This window comes from Nyctereutes procyonoides, unplaced genomic scaffold (genome assembly GCF_905146905.1).
Source record: "Nyctereutes procyonoides isolate TBG_1078 unplaced genomic scaffold, NYPRO_anot_genome, whole genome shotgun sequence".
In the NCBI taxonomy this organism is placed as follows: Eukaryota; Metazoa; Chordata; class Mammalia; order Carnivora; family Canidae; genus Nyctereutes; species Nyctereutes procyonoides.
Genome location: NW_026575041.1, coordinates 2,568,548 through 2,592,798, shown reverse-complemented (window position 1 = coordinate 2,592,798; position 24,251 = coordinate 2,568,548). Strand labels below are relative to the sequence as shown.

The 24,251-nt window shown below is 38.0% G+C and overlaps 1 protein-coding gene across 5 annotated transcripts in view; it reads left to right on the top strand.

The window, feature by feature from the left end:
- FAM168A (family with sequence similarity 168 member A) overlaps nucleotides 1-24,251 on the top strand; it is a 183,142-nt gene that overhangs the window by 2,014 nt on the left and 156,877 nt on the right. The gene's annotated exons all lie outside the window — the stretch shown is intronic.

The following is a 24,251-nucleotide window of genomic DNA, read 5'->3' as shown; positions in this document are numbered from 1 at the left end:
AAGATGCTGCTGGGCTAGACTCACTGAAAGAATAGTGGCAGGTGGTGAACAAGGTAGGGAGATGGCATCTTGAAGAAAATGTCCCTTGGCCAAGGTGGCAGAGGAATTTTTGGAGAAGCAGTGTCTTAGATGAACTGGTAGGACTGGAGAGGTGGTTGCTGATGGTAAGGTGGCAAAGAGGCTTTTTAAGGAATGAGAGACCTGGAGTTGTAGGTATGGACGGGGCAGGGAGGATGGAATGGGGCAGTGAGCAAGGCTGGGAAGAAGTGGGTTGGATGATGTTAGGAAAGATTCTGATGTCCTCCAAGAGACATAAGAGGGTAAGGGGTTGGACTTAAATGGACAGCTCTGGAGGTGTGGTTGGGGGAGGGACAATAATCAGAAGGAACTTTGCAGGGGACAGAGAAGGTACATTAAAGATTCTCTTTCCTAGACGACATCTTAAGCTGTTAGTTCAGTCTTTTTAGTTTCATTTATATTAGTATCGTGTTTTGGAAGTAAATCAACCTGAAGGGTAAAGTTAAGAGGGGCTTCAGTTAAAGTAGAATTAATCAGGGGGAGGGTGTTTTCTATTCATTTATCATAAAAAGAAAGTTTTGGGGAAAAAAATCTCTTGGACTAAAGGTGGAGAAGATAAAACTGGAATGTGATATATATCTTTCTATATGATGTCTCTGCCTTCTCCTTTCCGCCCTCCCCTTGGTGCATTTAAAAATTAGTCCTGGAATTTGGAATTAAATAGATTTGATGAGCTTGAGGTATTTAAGGGAGCATTCCTTGCTTGAGAACCCATGAATGAACCTGAAAAATATGAGGCTGAATTTATTTCCTAGTCAGGCAACGTGCATGTATGTAGAAAGAGGTTAGGCCTTTTTTTTTTTTCTCCTCTTAAAATTGATTGTCTGAAGACTCCATTTATTGGTGTCCTGGTTTGCAAGGCAATTAGGCCCATCATTGTATTGCAGGCTAATAATCCTGAGATGAATCTTGGCACCACCGCTTTATGTAAACAGAGAGAAGACAGGAAATATGGAAATGTCATAAATATTCATTGGTGAAATGGTTTGGTATTGATGGAGTTTTTCATTTGATTCTCTTTTGGCATTACTTGATAAGATTTAAAATAATTGGACTATATTTCTATAGATTGAATTTTCTTCTGAAGGAATTCAAGTGGTCAGAATTCTGTCAGATATGGATAAATAAAGCATATAGAATCATTTTTATTTTATTTTTTAAGGGTTGGTGTTGATGTAGGCACATTACATTTAACTGCAGCAACAATGTCTCCATCTATTCATCGCAATTTTATTTAAAGCTTCAATGATATGCTCATTTTTATGGCAGAATGGTGATGGTGGAAGGTAGAGAGGGGTATAACTGAGGGAAACAGCTTTAGGGAAACAATTTTCTGCACTTAATTGCATTAACTATGATATGTTAAACATGAAGTGGCTGTTGATTAGAGCTCAGACTGAGAAAACATGGGGAGGGATGTAAAGCGGATAAAATTGGCATCAACAGGATCAAATGATTCTGTTTTTGTTCAAGCTCAGAGTTCAGCTCATAAACAAACCATTTTCTTTGGCTTTGACAGTTGAGCACATAAAAATGTTTAGCTCAATATTTAGGATTTTTTTTTTTTTTGTAGTTCCAAAATGGACAGAATAATGGCAGATTGGCCTTATCCTTCAAAGTGTTTTGTTATAAGGAAGCTCTATTAAGATAAAAACCAGGTTTGAGTAGTTAGTTATCTGTAATTCGATGAGCATAATTTAACTAATGCAAGCATTTCTCCTCATAACTTTACTCTGGGGTCCAGACATTGCTTTTGTAGATCTGCATGCTTGAGCTACAGGTGAGATATTTATATTAAAACTGTAGCTTTTGAAAGCAAGCCTGAGAGAAATGTCTTGGTGGATATTTTCCCTCCTCACAGCTGTGGGCACTTGTACAGTGGAAATGTATATAAAGTGTTTGATTCTTCTGATATTCTGGTAAGAAGGAAGGAGCAGATGGAGGTACTGGTAGACAGACCCCTTGGTAGAATGAATGGCTGTGAATTTATGGGTGAAGAGTCCTGAGTTCAAATCCCCCATTCCACCCCTTGATAGCTGAGTGATTTCAATAGTCATTACAACCTTTCATATTTAGGGTTAATGGTTGCACAACATTGTGAATGTACTTATTTCTCTTAAATTGCACATTTAAATATGATTAAGATGGCAAAACAAACAAAAACTTATGCTTCACAGGGCTGTCAAGGGAAACAAATCAGTTCATGTAATGAGATAACCTTATGCCCCAAGAACACTGTACATATATGAACTATTTGTTCAATATTTATTTCTTATTACATGCTAAATGCCAGGGGAAATGAAAATAAACAAAAAACAGTTGTCAAGGAGTTTTCATTGTTGGGCGAGATAGTGATTTAGATGTAGTAAGAGAAGTGAAGCATAACTAATGTGGTGGTTAAAGGTGTGGATTTTCAAGTAGGTGCACCATTCACTGCTGGTTGTGTGACCTTGGGCACAATGGTCTAATCTGTAAAGTGGGCATGAGAGAATAATTTCATAGGGTTGTTTTGAGGATTTGTTTTTATTTATTTAAGAATTATTTACTTATTTGTGAGACACACACACACACACAGAGAGAGAGAGAGAGACAGAGACACAGGCAGAGGGAGAAGCAGGCTTCATGCAGGGACCCTGGGGTCATGCCCTGGGCTGAAGGCGGCGCTAAACCGATGAGCCACCCAGGTTGCCCTGTTTTGAGGATTTAACAAAATAATCCATGGAAGGTATTTAACACAGGTTGGTTACATAGTACACATTAAAAAATACTGCTGCCATTACTATGAAGTAGGAAGATACTAGAATGTGAATAGCCTTGTGTGTCCTACTGTTGAGTTCTTGGTAGTATAGTGTCCTATAATTTATTAAAGAGGGATTACTTTGTATTATCTCACAGTTTATCTGCATATTTGCATGTTTGTACATATTTGCATATTTGTTGTCTAGGAACTTTAATCAGTAAAGTACTAAACATATGTTTTAGCTGTTAGCTTTCTCATCTATAGAATAAGAAGAAAAACTGCTCTGAGAGTTTAAATGACTGGCTTAAGGTTACACAGTAAGTGGAAGAGTCTGGGTTATAGCTCCCAAATTCTGATTTCTCAACCATGTTTGTATCTTTTTAAGTTGTGAAATAAACCATATATATAAAGGTGCATATAACATACATTTTTAAGGAATGGAACAAATTGAAGATCTGTGTTTTTCCTACTCCGCTTAAAAAAAAAATTTGTAGTATCTTTAAAGCTTCTTGTGATTCCCTGTGCGATTGAATGTCTCTGCTCTCTTCCTCATAAGTAACAGCTTTCTCAAATTTTGTATGCATCATTCCCTTTCTTGTCTTTATAGTTTTACCAAACAAGTGCATATCCTAAACAATATATTTTTGTATCTTTGCAATTTATATAAATAGAATCATAGTGTAAGTATTCTTCTGTGACTTACTTTGTTTTTATTGATTATTCTTATTTTTTAACTTTATTTTTTTATTTTTTATTTTTAATTATTTTTTAACTTTAAAAGAGCATTTTTCTTCTAGCATTAAAATAACATGCACATGGTAGAAATTGGAAATTACAAAAAGTAAAAGGAAGCAAATTTATTGTCTAATTCCATTTATCTGGCAGTACTTCTTATTTATATGTAAGTAAAAAATATGTGTGTATATGGACACACACACACATATATATATATCTAGACTACCCCCCCCACACACAGGTAGTTGAGATAGCAAGAAATATAAATACACACACACACACACACACACACACAGGTAGTCTAGATAGCAAGAAGGAAGCAAGTTTGCATTTATGACTGATCAGATTATCCAGATGTGGACCAGTCGTACTTGGATATAGGAATGAGAGGGGTTAATAGCAGCCTTTGTGAGCTTTGAAACAGCACTTAGAGTTTCTATCTTACTGGCAGTTCTTTATTTATTAGATACTAGTTTTTTGTTATATCACCTTAGCACTACATTTCATATTTTAATAAGTCACTTAATTCTTTTGGTCAGAATTTTTGTGCTTCTTTCTTTTTGCAAAAAAGACTACTTAGTACATTGATCCTTTCCTGACCCTGACCGTACAGGAGAGTCTGTCATCTGATGTACAGAGAGTACCATGAATAGGAAGTCCTCACTTATACATATCGGAATTCAGCAACCTAACCACCGAGAATTTTTTGTTTAAGAGATGTGAAATCCAAATTCATTAATACTCTGTTGGAGCTTCAGTTTACTTATTTGTAAAATGGATTTCAAATGAGATAATAAATGTGAAAATACCTTTTAAGCTGTAAAGGATTATATAAATCTTAGGGTTTTTTCCCTTCTAGTTTACAAAATTGAAATCCCTACACAGAGGTGAAAAGCTTGTTATATTTGGTTTATTGTTTTTCTGAAGGGTTCTTCTTGGGGAAGGGAGTATATGAACAGTTCACAATTTCTCCCTTGAAACTTGAAGATTGTTGGATATAGTGGGACAGGGAAGGTGTAGAGGACTTTCTCTTAGTGAATTTATGGGACTTGGTTCCACTGTTACTGTGCTGGCTAGCTCAAAATGAAATAATTGAGGCTATATTGAAGTGGAGAATGCAGTGTAGTGTTTGCTCTTCATTATCCTGACAAAACTTAATTTTCTATTTGTAACTTATTACTAAGAGTAGTATAGTGAGATAAATTATCTATGCATATGTAAAAGGGAGATAATACTCCATTGTTGATTTGTTGTATGGGTTAAAGGAGATAAGGACAGAGAACCTGGAACCCTGACTGGCCTATGTATAATTGGTGCTTAATATGGTAGCTATGACTGCTATTATTTTTATTTTACTTATGAATTGTTTAATTTTTCCCCTTAGGCTGTTCTTTTGTTATTCAGTGTTTCCTTGGGCTGTATCTCCTCACAATCATTTACATTTACATTAAGATACATTTATCTTAATATTATCATAAATAAAACAAAGAACATAAATCCACAGCTGCAATACATTCCAAGGCAAAAGAGTTAGTAGTCTTGTCTGTGTCAGATACGTTTAAGAGATCTGTTCAACAAATACACATTGAATGATTATTAGATGATACGGAGTGCAGGCAATATGGGATACAAAAATTAAAATTCCCTGCTTTTTTAAAAAAATATTTTATTTATTTATTCAAGAGAGAGACAGAGAGGCAAAGACCCAGGCAGAGGGAGAAGCAGGCTCCATGCAGGGAGCCTGATGTGGGACTTGATCCCGGGACTCCAAGATCACACCCTGGGCCAAAGGCAGGTGCTAAGCCGCTGAGCCACCCAGGGATCCCCAAATTCCCTGCTCTTAAGTTTATAGTCAGTTATTGGGGAGGCAGACATGCGACACATTGCGTTGCTCAGCACAGTAGGACGAATGCTACAGTGGGGTCACAAACAAGGGATATAGGGGAATGGAGGTTGGTGTGGCCTGATCTGCCTGGGGAGCAGGGAAGAGAGAGTTGCTAGGAGGGATTAATGCTTGAGCTGAGACTTGAAGGAGATTTGGATGTGTTGTGGAAGAAGAGCTTAAGAATGGTTCATGAAGTCAGACCATATCTTCCTTGATTGTTCCCTCCCAGTCTTCTTGTAGGCTTTAGTTTGTACCTCTTTTAAGGTCTTTCTAGCATGTATACCTACTGTAAGACCAAATAAACAAATCCTCAAACATAACTATAGTATAGATAGTATAGTCATGCTCCTGTTCTTTCTGTATGCTATGGCACTTACCTGGAAAGCCCTCTCCTACCAAATTTCTTAATCTTTACTTTGTTCATTAGGTAAGCTGTACTAATGAACACGTTTTATGGTTTTGATTATCCCAGTTTGTTGTTTAGCAGGAAGAAATTTTTGAATCTACTGAAACTAGCTGGTATTTAAGAAGAGATCTTTATTTTTGCTTTTTTAGTAAATGTTGGTACTCCTTAGGGTTGACTCCTTGGCTCACTGGACTTAAGATTCTTCTTTAAGTAGTAGTCTTGCCCATTCTGTTGTCTTTAACTTCTACCTGTGTGCTGATGAAATATCTCCAGCTTGGAGCTCTCTCCTGATCTCCAGATTTGTAAATCTCCCTGGCTTCTGGCCATCTACATACATCCATCCATTTAGATATTCCTTAGATTCAGTAGATCCAAAACAGAGCTCATTTTCCCTGTCTACTTTTAACTTCTTCCATTTTGTACCCCCTCCCACACAAAAAGTTAAAATCCTCTCTTCCTGTAGTTTTGTAACTTAAATGCACTTCAGTCATACTGGCTAATGAATCTGTGCTATTAGTCTTTTTTTAAAAAAAATTTAATTACAGTATAGTTAACATACAGTGATTGGTTTCCTGTGTATATACAGTGATTCAACAACTCTATACATTACTCAGTACTCATCCTAGGTGTGCTCTTAATCCCCTCACCTGTTTTACTGGTCTCCCCCCCCCCCCCACCATCTCCCTTTTGTTAATCATCATCTTTTTCTTTTTTCTTTTTTTTTTTTTCATCATCATTTTCTATAGTTAAGAGTCTGTTTTTTGGTTTATCTCTTTTTTCTCTGTTTTGTTTCTTAAATTCCACATGTGAGTGGAATCATGGTATTTGTCTTTCTCTGACTTATTTCACTTAACATTATACCCTGTAGATCATCCGTGTTGCAGATGGCAAGATTTGATTATTTTATATGGCTGAGTAATATTCCATGGTGTATATATATCACATATACACCACATTTTCTTTATCCATTCGTCTGTTGATGGACCCTTGGGCTGTCTCCATAATTTGGCTATTGTAACTAATGCTGCTGTAAACATAGAGCTGCATGTATCCTTTTGAATACATGGTAGTAAATTTGTTCTTGTATTCTTTGGGTAAATTACTGGATAGTAGGGTAGTTCTGTTTTTAACTTTTTGAGGAATCTCCATATACTGATTTCCATAGTTTGCATTCCCACCAACAGGTTTTCTCCACATCCTCACCAACACTTGTTGTTTCTTGTGTTTTAGATTTTAGCCATTCTGATAGGTGTGATGTGATATCTCATTGTGGTTTTTTTTTTTTTTAATTTTTTTATTTTTTTATTTATTTATGATAGTCACAGAGAGAGAGGCAGAGACACAGGCAGAGGGAGAAGCAGGCTCCATGCACCGGGAGCCCGACGTGGGACTCGATCCCAGGTCTCCAGGTCCAGGATCGCGCCCTGGGCCAAAGGCAGGCGCCAAACCGCTGCGCCACCCAGGGATCCCCTCATTGTGGTTTTTATTTTATTTTTTTTAAGATTTTATTTATGCGAGAAATGAGAGAAACAGAGAGGCGGAGACATAGAGGGAGAAGCTCCCTACAGGGAGCCTGATATGAGACTTGATCCCCAGATAGGGACTCTATCCCTAGACCCCATCCCTGATGAGGACTCAATCCCCAGACCCCAGGTAACACCCTGGGCTGAAGGCAGACACTCAACTGCTGAGCCACCCAGGCATCCCTCATTGTAGTTTTGATGTGCATTTCCCTGATGATTAGTGATGTCTTTTCATGTGTTTGTTGGCCATCTGTATGTCTTCTTTGGGGAAATGTCTGTTTTTAAATTGGATTATTATTTTTTTGGTGTTGTATGAGTTCTTTATATATTTTGGTACTGATTATTAGATATGTTATTTCTCCTTCAGTAGGTTGTCTTTTAGTTTTGTTGTTCCCTTTGCTGTGCAGAAGCTTTTTATTTTGATTTAGTCCTAATAGTTTATTTTTGCTTTTATTTCCTTGCCTCAGGAGACATTTCTAGAAAAATCTCACTATGGCTGATGTCAGAGAAATTACTACCTGTGCTTTCTTTTAGGATTTTTATGGTTTCAGGTCTCACATGTAAGTCCATATCCATTTTGAGTTTATTTTTGTGTATGGTGTAAGAAAATGGTCCAGTTTCATTCTTTTGCATGTAATTGTTCAGTTTTTCCAATACCATTTGTTGAAGATACTGTCTTTTTCCCATTACATATTCTTGTGCCCATAGTCTTTTCTTCTCCTTTATCTTTCATAGCCAAAAAGAAATCTTTCTAAGTGTTTTCTGGAATTCACATCCCCTTTCCTACTAAACCACCTTAGTTCAGACCCTTATCTCACCTGGACAAGTACAATGGGTTCCTAACTGGTTTCTGTATCACCCATCTAGTAAACCAGTCTTTCACTCAGCAGCTAGAACATGTACCCAGTAGATGTGTATGTTCACATCATTCTCTTGCCTAAATACCTTTAGCAAGGCTCTAAAGTCTAAGCTTCTTAGCATGACTATTAGGCCTTTTGTGACCTATCCCTATGTAGTTCTCCTACCTCCTATGACTGGTAATACTGAGTAGCATGTAGTTCCTACAGATACTTTGCAATTTCACACCTCTGTTCATGGCATTTTTCTTTTTATTCATCCCTCTGGGTTGGGTCATCTCTCCTAAGAAACCTTTCAGAACCCTTAAGGTTGCCATAAAGTGCCCCCATTTTGTTCCTGGGGTCATCTGGTACATGCTTCTGTCATAATACTCTGTTAGGTAAATTAACTATTTTTGTCTGCTTCTTCAGTTAACTCGAAGTTTCTTGGTGGCAGGGACTGTTTCATAGTCATTTTTATAGTTTTAGTTCCTGGAGGGTGCATCACAAGTAGTGAGTGATTAGATCTTTTTTTTTTTTTTTAAGATTTTATTTATTTATTCATGATAGTCACAGAGAGAGAGAGAGAGAGAGAGAGGCAGAGACACAGGCAGAGGGAGAAGCAGGCTCCATGCAGGGAGCCCGACGTGGGATTCGATACTGGGTCTCCAGGATTGTGCCCCGGGCCAAAGGCAGGCACCAAACCGCTGCGCCACCCAGGGATCCCAGTAGTGAGTGATTAGTTTTTGAACTGAACCTAGTAAGGATAGATGACAAAACAGTAGTATGATATTCTGATAAGGAGTGAGATGATATGTATTTTTCAGATGTGATTTTTAAAATTTATTTAGAATGGAATTTAGAATTTAATTGGATTGATAAAGGGCTTGGTAACAATAATGGTGTATAGCACAAGGTTCAGAAGTAGAAGACAGCAAGAGGGTATATTTAGGAGTTGGCAGTTGCTTTCAGTAAAAAATATTTTAGGCTTGTGGATCACATGCAGTCTATTACTTCTTTTCCTTTTTCTCCCATCTTCATCCTGCTCCTCATCTTCTCTCATTCTTAACTCACAGGCTATCAGAAATCAAACTTTAAGTTGTAGAATGTTAAAGATCAAAGAGATTAATTAAAGCAAGTTCATATTTCTTATTTATTATAAAATTTAGTGCCTTGGGAAATTGTGCATATCTTTAGTGTAGAGAACAATTATACAGAAACTCCTTTGTCAATTTACTACTTTGTGTATCTAAAAGTTTAATCTTTTAGGGCAGCTCTGGTGGCGCAGTGTTTTGGTGCTGCCTGCAGCCCAGGGTGTGATCCTGGAGACCTGGGATTGAGTCCCACCTCGGGCTCCCTGCATGGGGCCTGCTTCTCCCTCTGCTTGTGTCTCTGCCCCCCCCCCTCTGTTGCTCATGAATAAATAAATAAAATCTTAAAAATAAAATAAAAGTTTAACCTTTTATTAAATGGGCCATTGATCACTGTATGAAGATACTGTAAGAATACTTTGGTTTATAAAGCTCCAATACAACTCTTCCTCCTCCCTCTATTTAAGCAGATACCTAGGTCCTTTCAGAATATGCCTATTTTTATGATGATATAGAGTGTGCTTTTTCTTAGATATGGACATTTAAAAAATTTATTTCATGTTATGTTATTTTATTTTAAAGATTTTACCTGAGAGAGAGAGAATGAGAGCGAGCACAAGCTTGGTGGAGGGGCAGAGGGAGAGGGCTCCATCTCAGGAACCCCAGGGTCATGACCTGAGCCGAAAGCAGATGCTTAACTAATTTTGAGGGCAGACACTTAACTGACTGAGCCATCCAGGTGCCCATATTTATTTATTTGAGAGAGAGAGCATGTGCATGCCAAGAGTGTGTATGTTGGGGGGAGAGGGACATGGGGCCAGAGAGAGAATCTCTAGCAGACTCTCTGCCGATTGAGGAGCCTGATCCCACGACCCTGGGATTGAGACTGAGCCGAAATCAAGAGTTAGATGCTTAACTGACTGAGCCACCCAGGCACCCCAGATATGGACATTTTATTATTTGTTTGTTTGTTTGTTTATTTATTTATGATAGAGAGAGAGAGAGAGGCAGAGACACAGGAGGAGGGAGAAGCAGGCTCCATGCCGGGAGCCCGACGTGGGACTCGATCCCGGGACCCCGGGACCGCGCCCTGGGCCAAAGGCAGGCGCCAAACCGCTGAGCCACCCAGGGATCTCCTGATATATTTTTTTATAGTAAATTTCAGTCCCTGGCTGATTCAAGATTATGGTCTTGATTTGACTTTTTTTTTTTTATTAAAGATTTATTTATTCATGAGAGACACAGACTGAGAGAGAGAGGCAGAGACATAGGCAGAGGGAGAAGTAGGCTCCTTTCAGGGAATCTGATGTAGGACTTGATCCCAGATCCTGGGGTCATGACCTGAGCCAAAGGCAGGCACCCAACTGCTGAACCACCTGGGCATCCCTTGATTTGTTTTTGATCATGTTCTTCAAGCTTGACAGTTTCTGCCGATACTCATATTTTCTAGCCTTTATTTTGTCATTTTTTCACATATCTTAGTTTTCTTTTTTAAAATTATTTATTTATTTATTTATTATTTATTTATTTATTTTTAAAGATTTACTTATTTATTTAGAGAGAGAGAGGCAGAGACACAGGCCGAGGGAGAAGCAGGCTCCATGCAGGGAGCCTGACATGGGACTCGATCCCGGGTCTCCTGGATTACACCGGGCTGTAGGCGGCACTAAACTGCTGCACCACGGGGCTGCTCTTATTTATTTATTTTAGAGAGCTTGTGATTTTGTGAGTTGGGAGTGGGGAAAGGGGGAGGGGCAGAGAGAGAGGGGGAGAGAGAGAATCTCCAGTGGACTTTGCACTGAATGAAGAGCCCAATGTGGGGCTCGGTCTCACCACCCTGAAATCAGTGAACTAAGGTGAAACCAAGAGCCGGACGCCTGACTGACTGGACCATCCAGGTGCCCTGCATATCCTAGTTTTTTAATGTGTCCTCCTTTTATTTTGAATTTAGCAAAAATCTCCATCTTCTGCAAACATATTTATAGCATTTTACTTTACCTATAGTGTATAGGTATGTCATGTTGCATTATTTTCTTTAAGGATGAAGAAATCAAGACTCAAGAGGGTAAATTTGACTGGCCTAGGACTAGGAGGGGATAAAGATGCAAAGACAAAAGGGGCCTAAAACTTGAGTATCTCTAGTAGGTAACATACTGGGTATTTTCTCTCCATTATATAATTTAATCATCACATTTATCCTGTATAGGGTATTGCACCTATTTTATAGAAGAGGAAACTGAGCAACTGAGGCTTGTAGGGATAAAGTAGCTTATATTTGGTTACATAGTGAGAAAAGAGAAGCTTCTATTAAAAACCTGATCTGCCTTGCTCTGAAGTCTTCCCTGGTTTTAAACTCTGAGATTGGTATTTTTCAATCTACTTAGATGAGTAGTATTTGGGTACACATTCAAATCACCCAAGGAACTGTTTAAAAAAAAAAAAAAAAGACGAGACATGCCCAGTTCCACTTCAACCAGTGCTAACAAAACTTCTGTAGGTGAGCCTTAGGTAGGTTGTCTATGTGTGTATGTTTATATAAAACATATAAATTTAAAAAAAGTTGTATTGAGGGGAGGTGGGTGTGGGTGAAACAGATGAAGAGGATTGAGAGTACATTTATTACGATGCGTATTAAGTACTGTATAGAATTGTTGCATCACTATATTGTACACCTGAAACTAATATAACACTGCATGTTAATTATACTGGAATTAAAAAAAGAAATTGTGCTGAGATATATGTAGCCTATGTAGAAAAAAATGCACTGAAAGTATAACCAGCACTCAGATCAAGAAAGGGAACATTACCCCTTCCTCCAACATAACCAGTATTCTGACTTCTAATACCACAGATTATTTTTGCCTGCTTATAAACTTTTGTAAGGTATGACTGGCTTTTTGTACTCAACTTTGATTTATTTATGTTCTTGTGTGTAGCAATAGGTTATTTTTGCTCATTGGTTTATTCGCAGTTCTCAAACATTTTAATATCTTCACTCTTACTAATTACGACGACAAAGAGCATTCATATGTGGGTTATATCTATCAATATTTGCTGTATTAAAGATTAAAACTGCAGACACTTGGCTCAGTCAGAAGAGCATGCTACTCTTCATCTTGGGGCTGTTGTGTGTTTAAGCCCAACAGTGGGTGTGAAGATTACTAAACAAACAAACTGAAATTTAAAAAGTATTAACTTATTTAAAAATATCAAATCTATTAAATATTAGCATATTTTAATGAAAATATGTTATCCCAAGTCAGAACTATTAGAAGAATATTTTACATTTTTCCAAATCCTTTTACTGTCTGGATATAGATAGATTTATATTTATTTTAATTGGAGTATAGTTGACACCTGACTGGGTATATTTCTGTTTCTACCTTCAGTATTTTGCAATTGGTTGTTTTGTATGTAGTTTATAAAGAAAATCCACGTAGATATCCACATAGATATGTGGCTGGAAAAGGAAGGAATTTATCGCTCTTTTAGATAATTGTGGATATTCTTTTTTGATACTACACCAAAACTTGACAGCTGTTAATTTCTTGAAGGTCCACTATGTTATAGAATCTAAAACTATATAGGTGAGCTTTTCTTACTGTGTTAAGTTAAAATCTATTAATCTGTTTTGTACTTTGAATAGATCTTCTACCTGTGTGTGATTTTTGTAGCATCATGCATTGGTCATTTGGAAAATATTGGGTTACTGAGTTATGCAGATCTTCTCAATGTTGACGTATTCTATTATATAATGTCTAAAAAATCTCATTTGTTAATATTACCACCAATCTTATCAGACAAATCTTTTTTTAATTTTTTTAATTTTTAATTTTTTTATTTATGATAGTCACACGGAGAGAGAGAGAGAGAGGCAGAGGAAGAAGCAGGCTCCATGTACCGGGAGCCCGACGTGGGACTCGATCCCGGGTCTCCAGGATCACGCCCTGGGCCAAAGGCAGGCGCCAAACCGCTGCGCCACCCAGGGATCCCGACAAATCTTTTCTTTAAAGGTTTATTATTATTTTTTTAGAGATTTTATTTATTCATGAGAGACACACACACAGAGAGAGAGAGAGAGAGAGAGAGAGAGAGAGAGAGAGGCAGAGACACAGGCAGAGGGAGAGGCAGGCTCCATGCATGGAGCCCAACGTGGGACTCCATCCCGGGTCTCCGGGGTTTGGTCCTGGGCTGAAGGCGGCGCTAAACCACCGAGCCATCTGGCCTGCCCAGACAAATCTTTTCTAATTCTTTCTTCAAAGCTCAAATTTTTATCATTGGTAAGAAATAATGACAGTTGTTTTCCATGCCCTGAGACTCACATTGTTTATTTTTGAAGAAATGTCTGCTGAACATTGAAGTCTGAATAATCATAGTTTGTCTGTTAGTTGTTCTTTCAAGTAAAAATGGTGTTTCATGGAAAAAGCTGCTAGTTCAGCCTGAAACTTAATTGCACAAGTGCTTTAGTGTTTTTGAGACAATTCCTGTACTTTAGTATGCAGGAGAGGTTCTTTATGCATACTTCCTGTTTCATCACAGAATATTAAAAAGATGTAATAATTGAGATTAATAAAATTATTTTTGTGGCTTCATCAAGAACATTCTTTAGTGAAACTGAAACTAGTTCTCTTTTTTTGGCATGGTTATAAAGAATACAAAGATACTATTACAGTATGGTATTACTGCCTTCATTCAATATAAGATGGTATATTTTTATTTATTTGTATGATTGTGTTTCCCGGCTTTACTTATTTCTTACTGAGGAAGGAGATGATTTTGTTATACCTTTACTAACAGTACTGTTTTGAAAGCCAGCATGAATGCAGTTGATTTTTCCTTGGCTTAGTAAAACCAAAATGCTATAGAGTTGAGCAGTTTCATAGGTTTCTCTGGATGTTAGAAAATCATTGGGCTTGGTACTTATTTTTTACCACTTTGTGGTGAAGGAAGGGTATGAAATGGCCTTTAAAGAACTGTGCCTACCTGTGCATAAAAGCGGTTCTGTATGTGTTTATTTAGTCTTCCTACCCATAGCCTGGAGAATTTGCAGAAGAAAAAGATGCAGAAGAAAACACTGCTAAGTAATGTTGCATAATGATTCTGTTTTTTTTTTACTGTGATTGGGCAGGGGGAATGGAGGAGGTAGGTTAGGCAAGTTGTAGTACTGAGCGTTATATTACCTTCCTGCCAGCATGTTTAAACAGCCTGGAACATCAGTTCTGAGGGGAGAATGAACATAAGCTTTTCTGTTGTGGCCATTGCCAACTCCCCCCCGCCCCCCCGGCTTGTGTTGTCTCTACTATACTTTAGTCTGCTGTCATGCAGCTTTCCTCTATTCTAGTTGGGTCACTGGAGCTGTGTATGCAATAAACATGTAGATACGCAAAACTTGATTTGTGACAGATCCTAGAATCTCACTTGAAATGAGTGAAGGTTATATTGGTAAATGAAGAAGTTTGGGACCTTTTTTATTGCCTTTCTAACTCTTAGTTCTTAGTTCTTTTCTGTGCTTCCAGGTTTCCTCTTTATTAACTTTTTGGTCAACTTTAACTTTTAGATAACACAAAACAAATGGTACAAAACTAAATTTTATTAGTACTCAGCTTGTGCATTTGATTTTTTGGCCCTAAATATGATTTGAGTTATCAATTATGGTGGTAGAATGACTGAGACTTTAGGAAATGTTGAGTTTTATGACTGCCTTGTTAAGCCCTTAGTGGTTCCTGACAAGTAATTTAAGTTATGGCTCCCAAAAGAGGTTTTGCTAACTAGAGTCTTAGTAGAAGATAACAATAATCATTTATGGTTGTATTTATTTAATTAACATGAGTGTCATGCTCTGTGCTAGGTAGGTTCTCTTCCCCTCCCTTCCCCTCCCTTCCCCTCCCCTTCCCTCCCCTCCCCCTTCCCTCCCCTCCCCCTTCCCTTCCCTTCCCTCTTTCTCTTTTCCTTTTTCCTTTCTCCTTTCCTTTCCTTTCTCTTTTCTACTTTTCTTACTCCTTTTCTTTCCTTTCTCCTTTTCTTTCTTTTTCCTTTCTCCTTTCTCCTTTCTCCTTTCTCCTTTCCTTTTCCTTTTCCTTTCCATGTAGGTTCTCCACCCAGTGTGGAGCCCAACGTAGGGGTTGAACTAATGACCCTGAGATCAAGACCTAAACTGAGGACGCCTGGGTGGCTCAATGGTTGAGTGCCTGCCTTCGGCCCAGGGCCTGATCCTGGAGTCCCAAGATCGAGTCCCACATCAGGCTCCCTGCCTGGAGCCTGCTTCTCCCTCTGCCTGTGTGTCTCTGCCTCTCTCTCTCTCTGTGTGTGTGTCTCTCATGAATAAATAAGATCTTAAAAAAAAAAAAAAGACCTGAACTGAGATTATGAGTCAGACACTTAACCATTTGAGCCACTCAGGCTTATAGATGCTGTAAAATAACTAGCAAAGAGGAAGGTGTTAGTACCTTTTTCAGGGAGGAGTTCTTGGAGGAGTAGACACCTGAACTTATTTCTGAAAGAAGACTAGGTCTGCTGTGTGGAAGATTCTGGATGTCGAGTCAGAAGATCTAGATTTGAATTCCAGCTCAGCCACTAACTAGCTCTCTGAATTGGGGAAAGTTGTTTAAGCACTCTGAATTTCAGTTTTTTCTCCTATAAAGCAAAATAATCATGTCTATATCTACCTTTGAAAGTTGCAAGGATTTAATACATGAGGAAGAACTTCATAAAAGTTGTGTACAAATATTATCCCGGTTTTTGTTTCTTATTCAATGATAATAGTATTTTGACAGATTGGAGCATCAGTTTTCTTAGCCAGTCCAGAAATAAGTGAGAAAAAGAATGGGTATATTAGTACGTCGATGTCATTTTTTAAGTACTAACACTATTGGCATCATGAATTAGGGCAAAGAGTTCTAAGTCTAGAGTTCACAAAACTTTGGTTCTTTTTTTTGTTTTGTTTTTTAAATTTTATTTATTTATGATAGTCACACAGAGAGAGGGAGGCAGAGACACAGACAGAGGGAGAAGCAGGCTCCATGCAGGGAGCCTGACGTGGGACTTGATCCCGGGTCTCCAGGATCGCGTCCTGGGCCAAAGGCAGGCGCTAAACCGCTGCGCCACCCAGGGATCCCTGGTTCTTTGATATTATGGAAGATACTGCTTAAGATGTTTAAGGTGTGGTCTCTGAAAAAATATTGAGTGTGGTTCTGAGTGCCTTGGATGGCAACAAGCCAAGTGGAAAGAGCTCCATTTCTTGTCAGAAGACTTATATTTGTGTCACTTTGGAGTTTATTTAACATTTCAGAATTGCATTTTCTCATTAGTAAGGCAGAGAAAAATAGTAGTTACTTTGTAGACTGGGAAGTAGGGATAAAATTGGGTAAAGTGGACACCACTAGCCTTAGTTTTAAAAGTTTAATTTGTAGAATATTTAAAATCTTTTTCCTTTTAATACAATAGACTTTCGTAGAGAACCTTGCTTTAAAGAATAAAAGGGGCTTTCTGTCATTTATATTGTACTAACACTAATAGTATTTTACTTCTTCAAATTTATTGCTCTGAATAATTTTGTAAGGTGAGTTTAAATCCCAGTTCTGGCATTTACTGGCTTTGTGACCTTCAGTTACTTAATCTTTCTATAACTCATTTTATCCATCTTTGAGATGGGAATATAGTAGTAGTTACAGTATAGTTGTTAGGATTAAATGAGATAATCAGATAAAGTGTTTTTAGTTTGGTGTCGTTAATTTTAATAAATGATAGATTGTTATTACTTTCATTTTATTAGTGAGGAACTGTATAGAGATTAGCAGCCTGACTAGATTTACTTGTAAGAATCAAAGATGAGTTTAGTCCAGGTTGGGTAATGCCAAAGCCTTCATTCTTTATCCTATTACCATGCTATGTTTTGCAATTAATGTTTAATTTATATGGAAATGTATTATGAGGTGCTGTAGAGTGGGAAAAATCTGTTACTCTTAGGTACTTAAAGCTTTCTTTCACAGTGATATTTTACTAATAGTTTACATAGTCTCAAACTAAATTGCTCAGGGAAAGATTTCCTTGGCCTGGCTTGCCTGTGATCAGACATAATTTAAGGGTAGATATTCTGGTTAGTAAAAAGTGGTCGGTAGTCACTAAAAGAGCAGTATATATTTTTCCCTCCTAAACAGCTTTATCTTTTATTGAGGTAAAATTGACAGCAAATGACAGAAATTTAATATAGTTTTGACATATGTATATACCTGTGAAACCATCACTACAATTCAGATATGAATATATCCATCACTTCCCCAAAGTTTCCTGGCACCCTTATGCAGTCCCTTCCTCCTTTCTCCCTGATTCCCCATCCAGGCAACCGGTGATCTGCTTTCTGTTCTATAGTTTTAAGATGGTCTAGAAGTCAAACCAATCAGGATTCAGCTGCCACTGTACTAGTTGGGCATCTTTGGACAAGTCATATCATCTCTCAGCCTAGTTTGCTAATCTATAAAAATAGGAGCACTTCCACTTGTCAAAAAGACCATAAGGAAGGTAGGAATAGGAAAGCCTGGCATGGTGTCTGACTCATAGTAGCCCTCAGTCATTGAAAGTAAGTCAGTATTACCAGTGCAGCTTTCATTTAGTGGTCTAGAATACATTTAGGAGTTCAGAGCTCCAAAATGCTTTTCTATCACCTTAAACCTTGTAGTCCTCTCCCACTGAATGAGCTTTTAACAGGGCAGCTTGAGGCCCTAAAGGGCTTTTGGTTACCATCCTTCCCTCCTCCATGCCCAGTGTTCACATGCTATTAATTATGAACAGATGTTCTTCATTAATAAGCAAAGAACTCCACAGAAGATTTTTGAATTCCTGATGCCTATGTTTAAGTCTGGCATTGTGATAAAGCTGCATGAGCAATGAGTTTGTGGTCAGAGTTCTGAGTTTTAGTATCCTTGCTGTGTCGGGCAAATCATAAAATCTTTCTGAGCCTCACACATAAAGTTTTCTCACATATAAAGTTGGGAAGGATCATACCACACAAATTTATTCTGGGGGCTAAAGGAGAATTTGAAAATGGATTGTATGATGAAGTCTTAGTTCATATGCATCATTGCATGACTGCCTTGCATTGTTAGAACTTTGTAAAAGGCTCAGGCAGCATTAAACATGACATATAACAGATTTTTTTTTCAAAAAAATATATTAGGTTTTACTAATAGTACAAAAAAGCAAAAAACAAAGGTTAAAAGTGCTTTGAATTTAAAGTCAGAGAAACTTAAATTCAAATCTTATGTTAGTAGCTGTGTGACCTTGGACAAATTATTTAATTTCTCTGAGCCTAAAATTCTCATCTGTCAATAATGGATATCTAGTCTGCCTTAGAGGGTTATTGTGAGGATTATAAATAATGAGTGTGCAGTGGTTGGCATATAGCAGGTGCCCTGTGATGCTTAGTTTCCTTCCTTCCATTTCCAAAATTGGTATAGACTTGTGGAGTTCAAGTGAGCTATTACTGAAAGGATTACTTTTGCCTTCCTCATTCCTTGATGCAGTTTGGCCCAGGGTAGCTGTTAGCTAGTCTTAGATTTCTCATTTAAGTCTGGAAATGAAAAAAAAAAAAAAAAGTCTGGAAATGAAGTTGGAAGTTTATGATGCTAGCCATTACTGTAAAGGGATTTTTTTCCCTAATAATGGGAGGAGCCAATTCCATGTTTTTGTACCTTTCTTTATTAAGTCTCGTTGCTGTAGCTGGAGATATTTTGTACTGTGGGAGTCAGGGAAACTGGGGGCCATTTTCTTGTCTTTTCTATTTGTGTTTATTTGGGTTGGAGAATTGTCTAAATGTTTCTGAGTGAATAAAGTAGATTTGCTTAGTTCAGGTTCTTCCTCCTGGGCAAACCTGGAAATGACTTACTGAGGGTGGCAGGGCGATGGGGAAACAAATGGGAAAACATGGGGGAAACTGGTGAGTTCTGCTTGTAAAGTTGTCAGGGTCTTTGAGTTTGGGGGCAGTGGAGAAGAGTTGATTCTCTGTTCCTCTCTTCCTTCAGAGCGTTTACAGCCCAATACAAAGGGAACTTTAAGATGGAGGTCTGCATTGTAATTTCCTAGAAATTGCTGCTTCTGGTAACCACTCATTCAGTTTGCACCTCTTTGCTGCAGTGGATGAAACAATAGGGACAATAAAGCCATTTATCTGATAGCTGTAGCCTCAATGGGATGTTTGTTTTAATAATGGTATAATTTGCAGGGCTCATAAATTGTGATTTTATTCTCATGGAAATAACTGCCCGGTGGTATTTGGATTCTCAGGTCTCCTGTTGTGGATAATTTCACTAACATTCTGGCTGACAATTCCCTTTATTCTAGACTTCGTTTTAGATTGTTCAGACTGGTTGGGTAATTAGCCCAGTGCAGGGCCAATTTTCTTTAGTTTGAGACTGGCAGGTGGTTACTAGGTAACTAGAGGATCTTCTGAACAGGGAAGAAATTCTGCTTAGGGATTCAGAGAAAAATAGCTGAGTTTGGTTTTGATTGTCATCTGGGATTTTTTTTTTTTTAAGGTTTTGTGTATTCAATGCCAAAGTATCTGGATGAAAATAAAAAATTAAATTACCTGAATATTTATTTTCCACACTACCAAACATCCCTTTATTTTTGGAACATCATGTGTTTGAGTTTTAAATTTCCATCTACATATTTTTACTGGAAATATATCCACAGAGGGTAAAGGATGATAATAGCTACCACGTACTAGACATTGCCTCTAGGTGTTTTAAATACATTATCTCTAAATCTTAATTAGAACCCTGAGAAGTAGTATTGTTTTTGTTTCATGGAAGTAGAAATTCAAATTTGGAGAAATAACCAAATTAAGATACCTCAGCTAATAAGTGGCAGGCAGTTTACCAGATTGAAAACTCATGCTAGGTTTTTAATTATAGTATGAGACATTCTGAAGCAACATTGAAGTTTTTTGTTAAGCTCTGAGATATTATAGCAGTTGGCTCAGTAATTATAGTAATATACATAAATTAGTACTACAATCACATGTAGATATCTACATAGATATCTATATCTATATCTGATTGTTCTTCCTGTCATCTAACCTTGTACTACAGCAGTAAGATACCTTGGAGTATTTTGATTATCTTACCAAAGTTAAAGGCCTTTCAAACATACACTGTTTAAGAATATTTTGAAAGGTACCTTGGGCAGTCCAGGTGGCTCAGCAGTTTAGCGCTGCCTTCAGCCCAGGACCTGATCCTGGAGACCCGGGATTGAGTCCCACGTCGGGCTCCCTGCCTGGAGCCTGCTTCTCCCTCTGCCTGTGTCGCTGCCTCTCTCTCTCTTGTGTCTCTCATGAATAAATAAATAAATAAAATCTAAAAAAAAAAATTTTTTTTTTGAAAGGTACCAAAGTGGTATAATATCTGGAAATAGTCTCAGATTTGGAGTTTGGGGCCTAGGTTTTTATTTTTTTTTTATTAAAAATTTAAAAATTAAAATTTTTTTAGAGAGGGAGGCAGGGGAGGGGGCAGGGAGAGAGAATCCTAAATTGGGCGTGGAGCCCTTCTTGCAGCTCAATCTCACAACCCTGAGTTTATGACTGAGCTGAAATCAAAAGTTGGACTGCTTAGGTGCCTGGGTGGCTCAGTCAATTAGCCTATGCCTTCAGCTTAGATCATGATTCCAGTGTCCTGGGATCAAGCCTTGAATCAGTCTCCCTGCTCAGTGGGGAGTTTGCTTCTCCCTCTGCTGCTCACCTTGCCTGTGCTCTCTCTCTCTCAAATAAATAATAAAAATCTTAAAAAAAAAAGAGTTGGACAGTTTAACTGAGCCACCCAGGTACCCTGGGAACTGCCACTTATTGGGTAATCTTGGATAAATCTCTTAACCTGCATTCACTAACCCTTAGCCCTTGGATAAGCCTCATTTTGCTCATCTGCAAAATAGGGATATGATACCCATTTACTGGGAACAATAGTGTTAATCTATGTGATAGTGAAAAAAATATATATGTGATAGTGCTTATTTAGTATATACCTGTAACATAGTAGAGGCTCAATAAATGTTGGTTTTCTTCCTTTAGACTAACTCTACTAATAACTTTCTATTATTATTGGCTATTGGATTTATTAAAAGCTGGCAGACTTCTAGTGCCACTGTATTGCATTTTGTGTTGATGCTGTGAAATTGACAGTTCATTTTTCTTGAGAAACTTGCTGTCCAAACTAGGTAATTTGTTTAAGGGACATATAGACAGCTGGTTCATTATTTACACGCTTGGTCAAAAGAGTGAGTGCATATGTGGTAAGGGCATTGGATTTGTGATCATACAGGCTTGCTGAAATTCCATCTTGGTTGGGATCCCTGGGTGGCGCAGCGGTTTGGCGCCTGCCTTTGGCCCAGGGCGCGATCCCGGAGACCCGGGATCGAATCCCACATCGGGCTCCCGGCGCATGGAGCCTGCTTCTCCCTCTGCCTGTGTCTCTGCCTCTCTCTCTCTCTCTCTCTCTCTCTCTCTCTCTCTCTGTGACTATAATAAAATTAAAAAAAAATTCCATCTTGGTTGCTTACTGAGTTTCTTGGGACAGATGACTTTCTGTAGCTCAGACTTGGGATAGGGAAAGTAATAGCTGATTTTCTCATCTGTCGTGAGGCTCAAATGAGATAATAGATGTGAAAATGCCTTTTAGATTGAAAAGTGCTAGGTGATATAATAATCATGTGACTTTCATAGTTTAAGGGGGGCTTAGTGAGAATTAACTATACCATCTTAAGAGAGAAATTTTGAACTTCGCTTGAACTGTATAAAGGAGATATTTTGATGAGTTTTATGTTAGCTGTTGGGACAGTGAAGAGAAGAGGCCAGAATAAGGTTCTTGAGCAGAGAAAGTATTGGGTGAATGAATATAACTGAATGGTGGAGGTGAGCATGGGGTGGGTGGAAGTACAGCTGTGAGGCTGGCCAAGGGAATTTAGAGAAGAGCTCTTGGTCTAATCTTGTCCATAGAGCAAAGAAGAAGGAGGCTCCTTGATTAGGAAACTTAGAACACTATGGATTGTGTGGAGAATTGGTTGAAAGAGTAAGGATGGTGGTAATGGCTGTAGCCTTTCTCATGAGGACACTCAAGTTGAAAGCCCAGTTTTAAGTCTTCTAGGAATATGTACAGAAATTAATATAGATTTTGTTTCATTCCTAACTCTCCCTACCCTGCCCCCCCCCCCCCCCAGCTAAGTGTGTTCATGTTTGGGGGCAAGTTCCAAGCGAATCTTGCGTTTACTGTATATTAATCGTTTGGTGGTTCTCAGGTGAGAACATTGGCATATTTTCACTTAAAAGAGGTGCAGATGGCTGGCAAGTAGTGGATCTTTATTCACAGACTGGAAAGCTTAATTTTATGTAGTCATATTCAGATTATCTCTTCTCTGAAAATTGGTTCTGTTTACAGCATTTCAGTAATGCAGATGATACTTTTCCTAAGTGGAACATCAACCAAAATTTTTAATGTGTTTAATTATTGATGTGTCTGAATGTTGCAGTGTATTGGTTAAAGATTTTTTTCATGTGAGGAAAGCCCTAAATTTTGGTGCTGCACCAGTTTTATTCATTTTTCTTCAGGCACATGTCAGTTTTCCTTTACTATAAGTGACTGCATTATGTTGTCTGGATCATTGCCTTTTCTGTTGGGTATTGGGGTAGAATATTTGTTGTATAGGATGGTTTTTAAGTCTCCATTTTATTTGATTATAAGAACATAGTTAGGGGCCTGAGTGGTTCAGTTGTTGAGCATCTGCCTTTGGCTCAGGTCGTGATCCTGGGGTCCTGGGTTCGGGTCCTGCATCAGGTTCCCTACAGAGAGCCTGCTTCTCCCTTTGCCTGTCTTTGCCTCTCTCTGTCATGAATAAATAAAAATAAAATCTTAAAAAAAAGGAAAAAAAACAACATGGTTAGACTTCTCTATTCTATTCTGTCTGCTAGTATGAAGGTGTTGTGGTGATTAGGTAGGAGATGGATTTCCATAGGCCTCACTCCGAATCAGTGTGATTTACTTTTTCATATTAACTTCATATATAGTAATGTCAATTGATATTTGCATAAATATTTCTTTGTAAAGTATTTTATGTTATGTAATATTTTTCTTTTTTCTTACCTGTTTCTTGCACTAAACTGATAGCTCTTTGGGGGCAAGACCATGTGTGTGTGTATATATATTTTTTTAATTAAATATTTTATTTATTCATGAGAGACAGAGAGAGAGAGAGGCAGAGACACAGGCAGAGGGAGAAACAGGCTCCTCGCAGGGAGCCTGATGTGGGACTCGATCCTGGGACCCCAGGATCATGCCCTGGACTGAAGGCAGGCACTAAACTGCTGAGCCACCCAGGGATCCCCAAGACCATGTATTTTTTAATCTTTGTATTCATTGTATTCAGTGCAGATCTAATAATGATGATGATACTAGCTAACACTGTGCTGTATGTCAGGCATTGTATCAAGTTCAATATTTATTGTAATTCTCATCCCAATTTTATTGAAGAGAAAACTGAAACTCAGAGAGAGGAAATAACGTGCTCAGTTTCACAACTAACAAAAGGATGTACCTGTGTTTAGAACTCAAGCAGTCCAGGCAGACAGCTTCTCCTCTGCTGTCTTGCCCATTGCTCCTTTGTGGTGTATTCAATAAATTTTTATCTCCTAAAAAAACCCCCAAAAACCCAAAAAACTCAAGCAATCTGACTTTAGAGTCTATGTACTTAACCCCTATATTATATTCTCTCAGAAACCACTTGTAAGAATATATAGGTATATGTAAAATATATTTTCTATCTTATTTGAGCCTTAAAACTCTGAAGCAGGCATGATGCTGCGTCCATTTTAGAGGCAGAGAAAAGTGAAGTGATTTAATACAGGTTATACATTTGCTGTGTGTCAGAATCTGGACTCCAAACATCACGTCTCCTGACTCCCAACTCCTATATTTTCT